This window comes from Podarcis erhardii, assembly GCF_964252035.2.
Source record: "Podarcis erhardii genome assembly, chromosome: 4".
In the NCBI taxonomy this organism is placed as follows: domain Eukaryota; kingdom Metazoa; phylum Chordata; class Lepidosauria; order Squamata; family Lacertidae; genus Podarcis; species Podarcis erhardii.
Window position 1 is genome coordinate 73,673,519 of NC_138508.1, and position 13,007 is coordinate 73,686,525.

General features: G+C 42.4%; 1 long non-coding RNA gene across 1 annotated transcript; it reads left to right on the top strand.

Annotated features, from left to right (window-relative positions):
• Positions 1 to 211: 211 nt before the first annotated feature.
• On the top strand, positions 212 to 1,239 carry LOC309340459. Its single transcript, XR_014155999.1, has 2 exons — positions 212 to 280; positions 1,081 to 1,239. It is a non-coding gene; the product is annotated as an uncharacterized lncRNA (long non-coding RNA).
• The last annotated feature ends 11,768 nt before the right edge of the window (positions 1,240 to 13,007 follow it).

Genomic DNA, 13,007 nt, shown 5'->3' on the forward strand with positions numbered 1-13,007 from the left:
AATGTGGGGGGCTTTTAAACCCGTTCTCGTTAAATTTATTTTGAATTGCTGAGAACACTCCATCACAATTTTCGGCAAATAAGCTCCGATAATATTAAACACCTGGTCAGCCCTGGGTCCCCAAGGGATCCAATGCTGCTGTGTTTGACCTCTGACCCTTCTGCAGCAAAGTTCAGCCTTTGTGATCTACTCCAATTGTGGCAGGAAAGCTGTTCTGAGGGAAAACACCTGTTGGTGGGGCTGACCCCAAGCCAGTGCATGGATGAAAGGAGCCAGCTGGGTAAAATGGGAGCAGACCCTAGGGCAGGTGTTTCCTATAGCACCGTTCAGAGAAAATGAAGAGAAAATTGGGCAGGGGGCGGGGAGAAGGACATAGAATAGGGGGTTGAGTTAGGTGCTCTCTAGAAACCTGCGTTGGGTTTTCGACTTATGTGGAGCTTCTCAAGGATCATGTTTAGGAAACGAAAGAAACATTGGCTTCAAACTTCCAAAGGCTCTAACAGCTTACTGGGATGATTAAAAACCATGACAGTTTAAGGAGTACAAAGAGCAGCTATTTTATGCATGGATGGCCATTTTAGGTGGAATATCAGGCTCTTCCCTCTCCATCCTCTGCCCCTTTTTTTGTGCCTTTGAAAAGGCCAGGATGCCTGCTTTACAGCTTGAGAAAGTCGAGCCACTGTTCCTGCCCCTCTGCCACCACTTTTGACAGCTTTAAACGTGACATAATCTGGTTTGCATCAAAGGTGGGCAACATTGCTCCGAAATCAAACTCTGTGACTGGGAAAGGAAAAAGGGGTAACTGCTTCCTTAATGAAGCTGCTGTTTTAATGCTGCCTTTATTTTTTTATGCCGCTGGGTCATAATTGACCTATTCAAATACAGCAGCCCCTGCTCCCATTCAGCATTCACTACTCAAACATCACATTACTCATTTTTGTCAACGGCACTGCCCAACGATATGGTAACGAAAGGAAAATATTTAATCTGGCCCTTTATTTATTAAGTGAGTATCGTGAAATAAGATGACAGCGCTGGAAACCCAACCCTGTTTAAATTCTTCCGTTAATTTCTCTGCAGGCCTTTTCGCCCCCCTCTCCCCCGCCCCTTCCTTAAGGTCGCTTTAGGATGCTGGACTGGAATGTCACTCACTGGCACACTCAAGAGCTGTCAACACACCTCCATTCGCTGATGAGAGCGCCTTCAGCTGGCCCCAATAAAACCCTTCCATTTCCTACAGTCTTCAGGCTCTGGAGTTCTCTAATATTAAACAGCCAATTCGGTCCATTTAAAAGGGAGGAGAGAAAGGAAAAGGGAGGGGGGCGGCTGTTTCTGAGCAACAGGAATTCAGCTATGACTTGTCAGAATTCATTTCAGCTGTGACCATTTACAGCCTTCAGATCCAAATTGCTTTCCATCATTTTGGCTGAGGCAGGATTTGTATGCCTATCCCAGACGTAAAGGTCAGCGCAGAATGTATTGTGCAAACACTCTCATTAATTCAGCCAGATTCTTGGAGGGGGGAGAGGGGAGAGGGTTATTGGCAAGCACAGCGGCACTAACAATTTGCCTTCATCTTTAGCCCAGCGTTATGGGCCTGATAAAGACCAACATCTGAAACCGATCACTAGAGTGTGTGTGTGTGTGTGTGTGTGCTTGCTTCCCACTGCAAGCCATATCAAAATACAGTATAATAATGAGACATTTACTTCTGCTCTTGCATTTAAGAGAGAGAGAGAGACGGCCTCCACCCCAAAAGCTGGAGAACAATTTGCAATCTATTTCCAAGATGACGGAGATAGAAGTGGGAAGAACACAAGTACTTTAAGTAACTTCCTCACTTTTCCCTAGTCATACACTGGGAACAACTGACACCGAATTGCATTCACCCTCCTGGAAGTAAATGCAAGTCATCACTTCACATCAGGCTGTTGCTATGATTTCTGCCAGGGCTGATAACAATGTCCTATTGTTGACGAGCCTCTGTCAGATCCCCTTAGCAGTGAGAATGTCAAAGTGTCAAGTGTTTTTAAGACTGGAAGGTAGGAGACAACCCACACCAATTTCACTCAAGAGCCCAGAGGGTTGAATTCCATCCCCCCCAACCCCCCGCCTTCCCCAAAAGTCCTCACTATACTCAGTGACACAGTGTGATCGGAAGCTGCAGCCACTGGAAAAACAGAGAAGGCATTTTTAAATATTATACTACTGCTGAGGGAGGGGGAAAGCCCAATATCTTTGCTTGTACTTTATAGCAATCCCAGCATAACAATTAAATTAAATCCAGACAGCAGGGCTGAAGTTCTTCAGGCTATTTATAGGTAACTGTTCTTAGGAAACAGCTTTTGGGCTGTCTAGAGCATCCTCACACCACAGCTTGGCTCATGTTCCCCCCTGTACGGTGAAGCATGTTTTCCTCTCTTTTTTATGGTCGTGGAAGGAAGCCTGAGCCAGAAAGCTCAGCAACCTGCTTCTTGACATTCCCATCGGATCTAATGGCACAGTTCTGATTCTGTTCTCGGAGTTTACTGTGGCACTTATCACCACAATGTATTAATGTCTTCCAACTGTGAACACTCCCTTTGGTAGTACTGCAGCCATCTGTTAAGGCAGCATCCATGGTATAGGAAACAACACGACAAATAGGTTATAAGGCATGGATAACATTTACCACGTAAGAACAAGATATCCAAAAAGGCAAATATGTGTAATGCTGGGTTCAGACAGATGTGTTCATCCCTTGGATGACCGCAGTAGAAACTCATATGTGTGAATCAACCAAGGTAAACCAAGCATCACAGAAAAGACACACAAAATACTATTAAATGGATATTATTATTATTATTATTATTATTATTATTTCATCATGTTTGGAAAAAGCAAGCAATGTGAAAACTGGAGTGCTGTCATTCCCTAACCCCTACCCCTTGTAGTAGTCTTTATACCCACCCCATAGATTGCCCTCCCATCAGATGTCAAGGAAATAAACAACTATCTGACTTTTAGAAGACATCTGAAGGCAGCCCTGTTTAGGGAAGTTTTTAATGTTTGATATTTTATCATGTTTTTAATATTCTGTTGGGAGCCTCCCTGAGTGGCTGGGGAAACCCAGCCAGATTGGCAGGGTATAAATAATATATTATTATTATTATTATTATTATTATTATACTTACGGGGCAGGAAGATTGTGCTTTTGGTGGCTCGGTAAGTTTGAGCACACACTTTGAGCATTTTAAAGGGTGAAAATAATAATAATGGGTGATACCCACTTAAGCCATATGCAGAGTAGACTCACTGGAATCAAAAGGCTTAAGTTACTTAAGAACGTTGATTTCAATGGGTCTACTCCATAATGGGGGGGGGGATTAAAACAGTAATTGAATGATTAATGGACACAATAAGAAAATTAATCAATGAACCAATGAACCTAAAAGAGAGCTGGTGTGGTGTAGTGGTTAGATTGTGGGACCTAGACTGGAGAAGCTTGTGTTTAAATCCTCACTGGGCCATATAGCTCAGCATCTTGGTCTGATTGGCCTGTTGTCAAAATAGAAAAGGGAGAGGAAATATGCTGCCCTGAGCAACTTGGAAGAAAGGTGGGATAAAAACAGAAAGGAAGCATTTTGTCCAGCTGTGCTGGGGGTGCAATGAAGACTGCACACCCTCCTTTCCCAGTCATACTTGGGGCTAGAGAGACATCTTGCTTGGTTTTCTGCTCCTCCCCTCCTCATCTTTTCTTTTCTTTTGTGCTAACTGCATGAGAAGAAAGGGGCACATCTGTTGTTGTTTTTAACTACATTTTTTACAATTTCAGAACATTATGCGGCTTGGGACCAAGACGCCTAAAAGATCATCACACCCCTTATATACCCAACCAATCACTGTTCTGCAGAAAAGGGCCACTTGCAGATACCACTTCACCAGGAGGTCTCTTCCATACTATGTAGCAATCAGGCTTTTAGTGTGACAGCAACTATCCATGGGACTCAGCACTTTATATGCATTATAACACTGTGGTGCTAGATGGCACTGTGGAGTCCTGTTTTTCGCCAACAAGATTTCCCTGTATTAAGTTTACAACTTGTTTTACAGAATCACTTCTTTGATGTGTCCAGATCCAGCCTTGGAACTTCCTTCCATTACATATCAGACAGGCGCCTTCTCTATTTTCATTTCGGCACCTATAGGAAACTTCCCTTCTACAACAAGCCTTTTAAGTGGAGATTTTGTAATCTTGCCAGTCTCTGCATTGGATTTTAAACTTGTTTTTTAATATATGTATTTAATCACTGCATCGGTTGGGGACATTTTGTGGGAAGTGATTCCTAAATAAAATAAAATGGCAAAGCAGTCTGTTCTTGGCCACGTCACTTTTGCTATGCAACTCTGGAGCTTGGCTTTTCTTCTAGTTGTTTCTCTAGCATTGGGTTGAAGTGGCGCTGCTGAGGAACTCTCCCCACTGCTAGTCAGGCGGCAGCACCTGCGGAGGCAGTGACGTCGTGCTTCGAGGGTGTTAGCCTGGCAAATTTCATCAGTACTAAATTAACTCCAGAGGATAAAAAAATCTTATTAGAAAATAGCAACACCATAAAAGGTCCATGCTTTCGTGTTATTGGAGTCCTCGAACGGCTTTACCAAAGAAAGTCATCAGCTTTCAGCACCGCCACCCCTTTCAATCAGGCCCAGCTTCTGGTTTCTGGCATTAGCAGTCTGCCTGTTGCGATTGCAAATCTGTTCCAGCTACTGTACTGTATGGGCAGTTTTAAACCTGGCTTAAGTCCCAGGGGTGAGGCTCTACTTTCCATGTCACCGAGCACTGTGTCTCTGCTTAGTTTCTTCACCTGTGGTTTAATCATCTGTGTTACACTTCAGTATTCTCGCAGTGTCTAGCTGAGTACTAATCCCACTTGGGCCCATTACATAAAATTTTATTCACTATTTAGCAAACTGAAAATAGAGGCATTTTTCAGTTTGCCGGTGTTAATGAGGATTATGGAGGGGAAGGGCAACATACATCCAGTTTTCAAAGTAGTTCCGTTTCTTACTTTCCAAAGCCACTGTCTCACCCCCTCGCTCTAATGTACTCCGTAATATTTTAACAACTCCTTCGGCCTTCCTAGTTTATATCTCCTTAGCCTGTTAGTCACAAAGAAACTAGTATTGACTTGGATATTCTTTGTTTAAAAAAAATACCTATCATATTTGTATCCCACATATTGTCCAAAAGGCATAAGACAATCTCCATGAGATCTTCTCATTTGATCTTCACAACATCCCTGTGAGGTGGAATCCCTGTGAAGGTTGAGTGGAAGAAAGCAACTTACCCGATATCATCCTGGAGGTAGCATGGCTGAGTGGGGATTTGAACCCAGGTTCCTTGGCCCAAGATCAAGTCTATGTCAAGTGCATCATTTTTCTTGCTCCCATCCAAAACATGCAGACAGAGGAACTTTTTTGCAAATTAGAAAGAGATCTTTATCCAGGCAACTCATGGTACAGGCTCAGCAGCAGACTCAATGTGCAGAAGTCATGATTCAGGAGGCTAGGAGCAGGGCTTGAAGTCCAGGACCAGATGGAAGTGATGGAGATGTCCCAGCAAGTTTCCCCACCACTCCCACCAAGCCTTTAAAGATGAAGTGTGGTGTGCGCACTTGCAAGACTCTCCCTCCTTGTATGAATGTTGGGCTTCCAAGTGCACACTGTCAGGGTGTGTGGCTCTTCAGTCTGAATGGCCATCATTCACTTTGAGATCCTGATCTTTAGAAATCTTATTGTTGCTCTCTCTCTCTCTCTCTCTCCTAACTCTGCCAGTCATCCATGTCTGGGAAGCACACATCAAAGGCAATGGGTTAACAACTATTACTGCCTCCAAATATGAAGACTACCAAGCTGCTCCCATTTTCTCAGCATACTTATGTGTTGCTAGCAAACAAGCAAGTGCAGTAATCTTTCCATGTTCTTTCAGTTACAGGAATAGCTTATTAGAATACATATGTGCTGTAAGAACATAACACCAGAGGAATAACTCAGATTAGTGCCCATTCCCAAAGTGGGTAATGGAAAACTGTTCCATTACAGAGGGTTTCCAATGACTTAATTTTGTGTTTCAGTATACATACATCGTGGTATGATATTTTTCCATACAAGCTGATGTCATTGTATTGCTAATGTGAATGACACTTCTACTGTATTTTTTAAAAAAATTCATGAGCAGCTATGATTTTGTAAGGAAAAACAAACATGATTCTTAAGTAAATAAATGAGGAAATATATTAGCATGCATCTTTTCAAAGAATACCCCATTAAATACCTAATTGTTCCATTTATGCCCTCAAAAACATAAAATAAAATCTTAAGAAGCAAGGTCTATCTACTAAAGCAGAAGAAACTTTAAAGAGGAAGTCAAGCAAACGGTAAGGAGTGGTGTAAATTATGGCAGCCCCATGGGCACTGTGTGAGTTTTACAAGCCTATTTACTTCACTATTCAATAAAGCAGGGAAATAGACCCACCGGACCTATAACTCGCTTGCTGGACACATTACTTAGATTTCACAGTAGTGGTGTTTCAAGGAGGCAAATGGCAGGTGAATTTCCGCTCTAACTGAGCCTGTTAAACTGTACGGCATCAGAGACTCTCTTTACAGCTCCTGCTGTTGAGTCTGATTCACACCTTGCCTGGAATTGAAATCCACATGAAGATGCGAAGACAAGCCTTGGTGCCACCGTGGCAGTGCAATTACAGCACATTAGGACAGGGAGGGCATGCAGGTGGAAAAGCTCCATTTGTTTGCAGCACACCTGCAGCCTGAAGAAATATTATTATTATTATTATTATTATTATTATTATTATACGCTGCCCATTTGACTGGGTTGCCCCAGCCACTCTGGGAAGCTTTCAATATATATATATATAAACATAATAAACCATTAAATATATATTAAAAACTTCCCTATATAGGGAAAATTGCACAGCACCTGGCTTGTGAGCACTTTTGGAAGCAGACCTTGCAACTGGTGCAGAATCTGCAGCTGGTGAAGAACGCTACAGCATACCCTCCAACATTTCTCTGATGAAACTAGGGGTGTCCTATCCTATTATTATTATTATTAATTATTATTATTATTATTATTATTATTATTATTATACCTTCCCCAACTGAATGGGTTGCCCAAGCCACTCTGGGCGAGCTTCCAACATATATAAAAACATAATAAAACATTAAGCATGAAAAAACTTCCCTACAGAGGGTCTGCCTTCAGATGCCTTCAGATGTTACTTATCTCCTTGGCTTGGGGGTCGCATAACTCCATATCAGGCATAGACTTTGCCCTCCAGATGTTTTGAGACTACAACTCCCATCATTCCTAACCACTGGTCTTGTTAGCTAGGGATGATGGGAGTTGTAGTCCCAAAACATCTGGAGGGCCGAGTTTGCCAATGCCTGCTCCATATCCTCCAACATTTCTCTGGTGAAAATAGGGACGTCTTAAGATGGGAATTGGAGTCCAGTGACCTCAGGAGGGCTACCAGCTAAGGTACTAAAATCTCCTACTACAACATGCCTACAATATTTTATTATTTATAAGATCCCTGATCCAACCTTCATCATAATGTCCCAGGGCAGAGTATAACAATATAATCATATAGTTGTAAAAAAAGAAAAGAAAAACAGTTACAATTATAAAAACCATGTAAAATAGTAAAACCATAAAATTACAGAAGACTTCTTGTTGTTTTTCTGTCAGGGGACTGTCAGGGGAGCAGCAACCATTCTAGACACATGGGATCATTTGTGGAAAAGTCACATGAAAAATGTGCATTATATTTTTTTCCCCACACATAAAATCCCTACCACGCTGCCTTTTCACCCTAAAATGGGCCCCAAAATATTTTGTTAGAGGAGGGTTCTATCACAGAGATAGTTAACATGATTTTAAGCAATAGAAATAACAGCCTGCACTTGTTAGAATTTCAACAGGACTGCAAGGAAAAGTTCATTCAGCATCAAGAGGTCCCTCAATACAAAGCCAACTGAGGGACTAGCATAATACATAAGAAGGATCAGTCCTCAATATCAGTTCAGTCTAGCAACTGCATCTTTTTGTAGACTGGAAATGGTTGAGCCATTTCATTAATAGCCAACTGTAACCAAGTGTGAGGGATCCAGACTATAAGCCTTTCATCTGCTAGCCTTGCACATATGCTGAGCATCTGAAATAAGAATGTGGCATTTGACCCTTTCTGGACCAAGAAGTAAATTTTAAACATGCTTTTATGAGAAATTGCAAATAGCCTTGTTTGGCACCCAACCCAGGATGGAAATATAATGGGGTGAGCAACCTGGAATTACTTGACGGGTGGTGAATGTATTTCCCAACAAGCTTTGCGTTGGAGACAAAATAAGCAACTATTGTTTCAGGGAGTCTGAGAATGTACAATGATATTAGCAGAAGTACATGGATTCATATTTTACTACTTCTGCAATGCTTGTTATGGGTTGTCCAAAAAAAGTGCTATGAGCTTTCATTGGAAGATTTTCTAATTAATGACAGAGTCGGGTGGGGGAAGAGACAGTCATTCTAATTCTTTGCTTTCTGGTAAACTGTAGAAACAAATGCCTAATTATATTCAATTAAGTGCATATTCTGCTACAGATTAGGTGACATCTGATATCAGCTTTTAATTAGAAATAAATCTTGGCCTATTTGCACCTCTAGTCTCCTAATTAATTGATAAAATATTTATGATGAATTTAAGAAAACACTTCCTGATGCAATGTTATGTTTCCCAGATCGTTACAGCAGCATTGTTCATAGTGTGGAAGTAACTAAAAGAAAAACAATTACATGTTAACTATGAAACTGCAAAAGTATGGCATTTCTAATTAAAACTATCTATCCCATTCCTTTATAGGAAATTGCAACCTGTGCCATCTCTCTTCTCCTGAATTGTCAAAAAAAAAAAAAAAAAAAAAAGCCAAAAGCCAACACGATAAACAATATGTTGAAAACTACTTTTTAAACTCTGGCAGTTCGCTGGGATATGAATTTTTTAAAACTACAGTCTTTCCAATGACCTGTGCTGGAAAGACCCTTATAATGAATAGTGACTTTTATTCAGATTATGCAGTAGATGTGTGCAAGGTACTTATTTCAAGGAAGAAGACAAAGAGAAGAAAAAACCCCACACAAACCGATGTGTAGCACTAACTACCACACATTTCTTATTGGGCGGAAGTATTCAGAAAGCTAAGAAGAAACATTTGCCGCCACTAAGTATGTGGGGAAATATTTTTGCACAGAAGAGTTCGTTCTCATATGGGTTCGTTTTACAGTACATTTTTGGAGACTAGAGGAGAAAAAACCATGTCTGGATGCAGTTGAATTTAACATAGGTCACTTGGGGGAAAATATACACATACCCACCCAACTTCAGCTGAATAACATTGTTTATTTTAAATCAGCCAAACATGCATACTTGAAAAAATTCCATAAATTCTACTAAAGAAAGGGGGAAGGGAGGTCAGATTGACCAAAATACCAGTTTCAGGCAATTTTTTCCCCCTGAATGAAAAGCTCACCAGGGAATGCACATTTTGGTGTTTATCTGCACAGATTTGTGAAATATTATTCCTTCTTTTCAACGTAAATAAATCTGTTTACAGGAATGCATACTCTGCACTGTAACAAAAATTAATTTAAAATAATACTTTTTAAAAACCACTTCAAACTTCTCTGGGCTCCTTTGGAAGGAAGGGTGAGATATGAATTCAAGAAATAATAATAAAATAAAACAACTCAAATTTAAAGAGCAACATAAAAGGATTCAGTGGAGATTACAGTAATTAAAAAAAAAAACAACAGTATAAACATGATCAAGAAGAGAGGGTCTTCACTTGGTGCCAAAAGGACATCAAAGTTGTACCAGAGGAAACTTCCTAGAGAGAATATTCTGCAGTTGGGAGTCATCACTCACAAAGATAAGAGTCACATCGGTTGATGAGAAGTAAGTGGAGGGACAGATGTAACTCTTACCTTTGTACATAAAGCTGCCATACACATAGGCAAACACCCATACACATAGCCCCCTCCCTCCAGACAAACTTTATTGCATTTCAAGGACATATCAATGTGAAATTTCCCCTTCATTTTTTATAATGTCATCTTCGCAACCACTTGGTGATGCAGGTCAACATTATCCCCATTTTACATATGGAACCCTGAGCGCAAGAGTGGCACTCAAATTAAATCATAATAAAGGGGTCATCAGATCTACCTCCTGACACAATGGAGGACAGGAGCAAGGAGCACATAGGAACTCTTCATACAGTTACTGACTCTATGAAGTCAGTATGACAGACAAGAACCTGGCAAGCTGGCATGGCCCCAAAACTTGAATAAAATATTTGTGGGTGGCGGGTAAGCTCCACCCCACACAATCGATCACATAACACAGCACTCACACCATTTGAGTGGCAATGTCCGTCAATTTTGAGGAAGCCCCGGCTCCCTCAAAAAAATTATTGGGGGGGGCCTGAAGGGACCTCGGCCGCTAGGAATTGGCTCCTGTGTCCCACAACCCTCTCATGAATGAGGTGAATGTGTGAGGGGTGTTCACACACCCTGTCAGTGTTTGTTTCATACCGATTTAAAAGCAAGCAAGAACAGTATTATGGATATATCTTGCTGTGCTTTTAGATTGTTTTAGAAACAGTCTCATTGAAACCACAGTTCTGTGACATAACAAACATGTTGTCCTCTCACAAACAGATCAGCCACAACTAGAATCTTTAAAAGGTTCAGAAAACAGAGCCCTCTACCTTTGAAGGAACCAAGATCTGCATTTTTCATTCAACGTTTCCCCCCTTCCTTACTGTTGAGAAATCTGGTGCAGCTTGTTTCAAGATCTTACCCAACACTTCTTTTAAAAAAAAATCAATTATCCGAGAAACAATAATAAAAAAAAACCTTACTGCATGCTCTCTCTCTCTCTCTTTTTTAAAAGACACAAAAGGTTAAGCAGAGCAGCCGGCATCTGCACACTAATGACACGATTGTTATGATAGGTGTTTGCTTTACCCTGGAGTGGTAACATTATAATTCATCTACCTCTGAATGAGCGGCGACAATTAATGCAGTCAATGTGTCCCACGTGTTCCCTGTAGCATTAACAAGGCAGCTCGAGGCCCCTTGGCAGACACTGGGCTGGAAATTGAGACGGCTTCCCATTTGAATGTGATCCTGATTACCTCAGCAGGGGCCACCTGCTGCTTAGTGGCTGCTCTTTTTGTGTGTGTGTGTCAGCAGCCTCCATTTGTAGCGCCTCAGGGGAGCGCAACCTTGAGGGCAAGCCCAGCTGACACCAATCTGGTGGAGCACTGGCTCAAACAATCAGGTAGGCAACCGGACCGGCCAGCATGCGGCTGCCACACTTTTCCTGGGAAGTCGGTTTCAAACAATGGGCCTGTTTGTTTTAACCACGCCGAGCCCACCTCAGGCAAGCGGAGGTGCAGCGCTTTGCAAATTGCGATTAAGGGAGCATAGAGAGGGAGGGGAGGGAGTTTGGTCAGTAATGCTTTTTCCCCCGTCAGAGTAGGCTCGTCTCTTTATTTATTTCCAAGAGTGACTCGCTCTACCAGAGATATTGGTTGACTATGGCAGGCCTCTGCCCTGTTTGGGTCACCCATCAAACTGAAAGCAGTGCACTGACCATCAGCTGCATCTTGCAGTTTTCCTTGTGCTTGAACAACTCCCCTGTCGGTGCCAGCTTCAGCGTGGAGAGGAGGAGATGGAGAAAGGGCTGAGCTCCCCTGCATCTTTAACATGCATGAGGCATAAGGATGGGGAGAAATCCCTCATGCTGACCTACCTCATTTCACACTTCCTGGCTCAATCAGTGAGCGAAATGCAGCGCTGCTGCAAAATTCGCACATCTCCAAATTCTGTGGTGCAGTTGTCCAAACAAAGTGGGCACAAAAATTCACACAGTTGCAAAAAGAATGTATAAAATTGCAGGAAATCGCTTTTCAGAAATGCATACAGGTGTATAAAGATGGCTATATTAGAAGAAATCTGCAGATACCTTTTTGTGAGGATTTTTTTTCCCAGAAGAGACATTTGCAAACTGATGTGGAGATAAGGTGAATTGAACCTAATGTTGGAAACTTGAGAACAACCAGAATTGACCATGCTTTCCTAATGATGATCCATATGTGCTAGAATGTCCTCTTCTATACATCGATTAAAGGTGCAGACGTCCTGCCTTCTCTTTCATCCAGTCAGCCCAACCCACTTTGCTGTCCAAACTGGGGCTCAATGGCCACCCCATACCTACCCCCTAGGACCAGGACTTAAAAAACTCTTACTGTAGCATTGTCAGGGCTTGAGTCAGGCATAGGTCAGCAACAAAAAACAATAAATCACCCAAGGCCAGGAAAAGTTAAATCTTTATTCAAGAAAACAAACCATAGAGCTCATGCCTAGTGGTTCCAGCAACTCTTCCTAGGTCTTGCTCTGATTAAGCAGTTGCAAGGACTGAAGGTCACTGTCTTCCCACACACCTCTAAGGCTCCTCCTCCCCAGGCCAGGGTCACCCCCCCCCCACACACAGTCTCAAACTGAATCTGCACACAACTAATCTCTGTTCTGCTCTTTTCATTTCTCCATGCGTTCTTGGAGACCAGGGGGAGGGGAGCTGGTCTTAGCAGAAGGGGGAGTCTCCCTGAATTATTCAGCAGCCTCTTGACCCCCCCTTCCAGCCTCTGCCCCAGCTTCAGAATCTGAACTGCCCTCTGCCACAGACTCTTCCTGCTCACGAAACCCTGTTGCTTCTCCCAGTGCTGACACCGCCCCCTCCCAGGCTGCTCCTTCTCCCCCTGCCCACTCATTGCCATCTCACCACCAATCCCCTGGCTCTGAGTCTTCTTCCCCTGGGGGGCTCCCCAGGGGGTTCTCTGTCTGGTGCCTCCCACCACTCCTCTGCCTCCAGCCAGTCCATGACATCCAT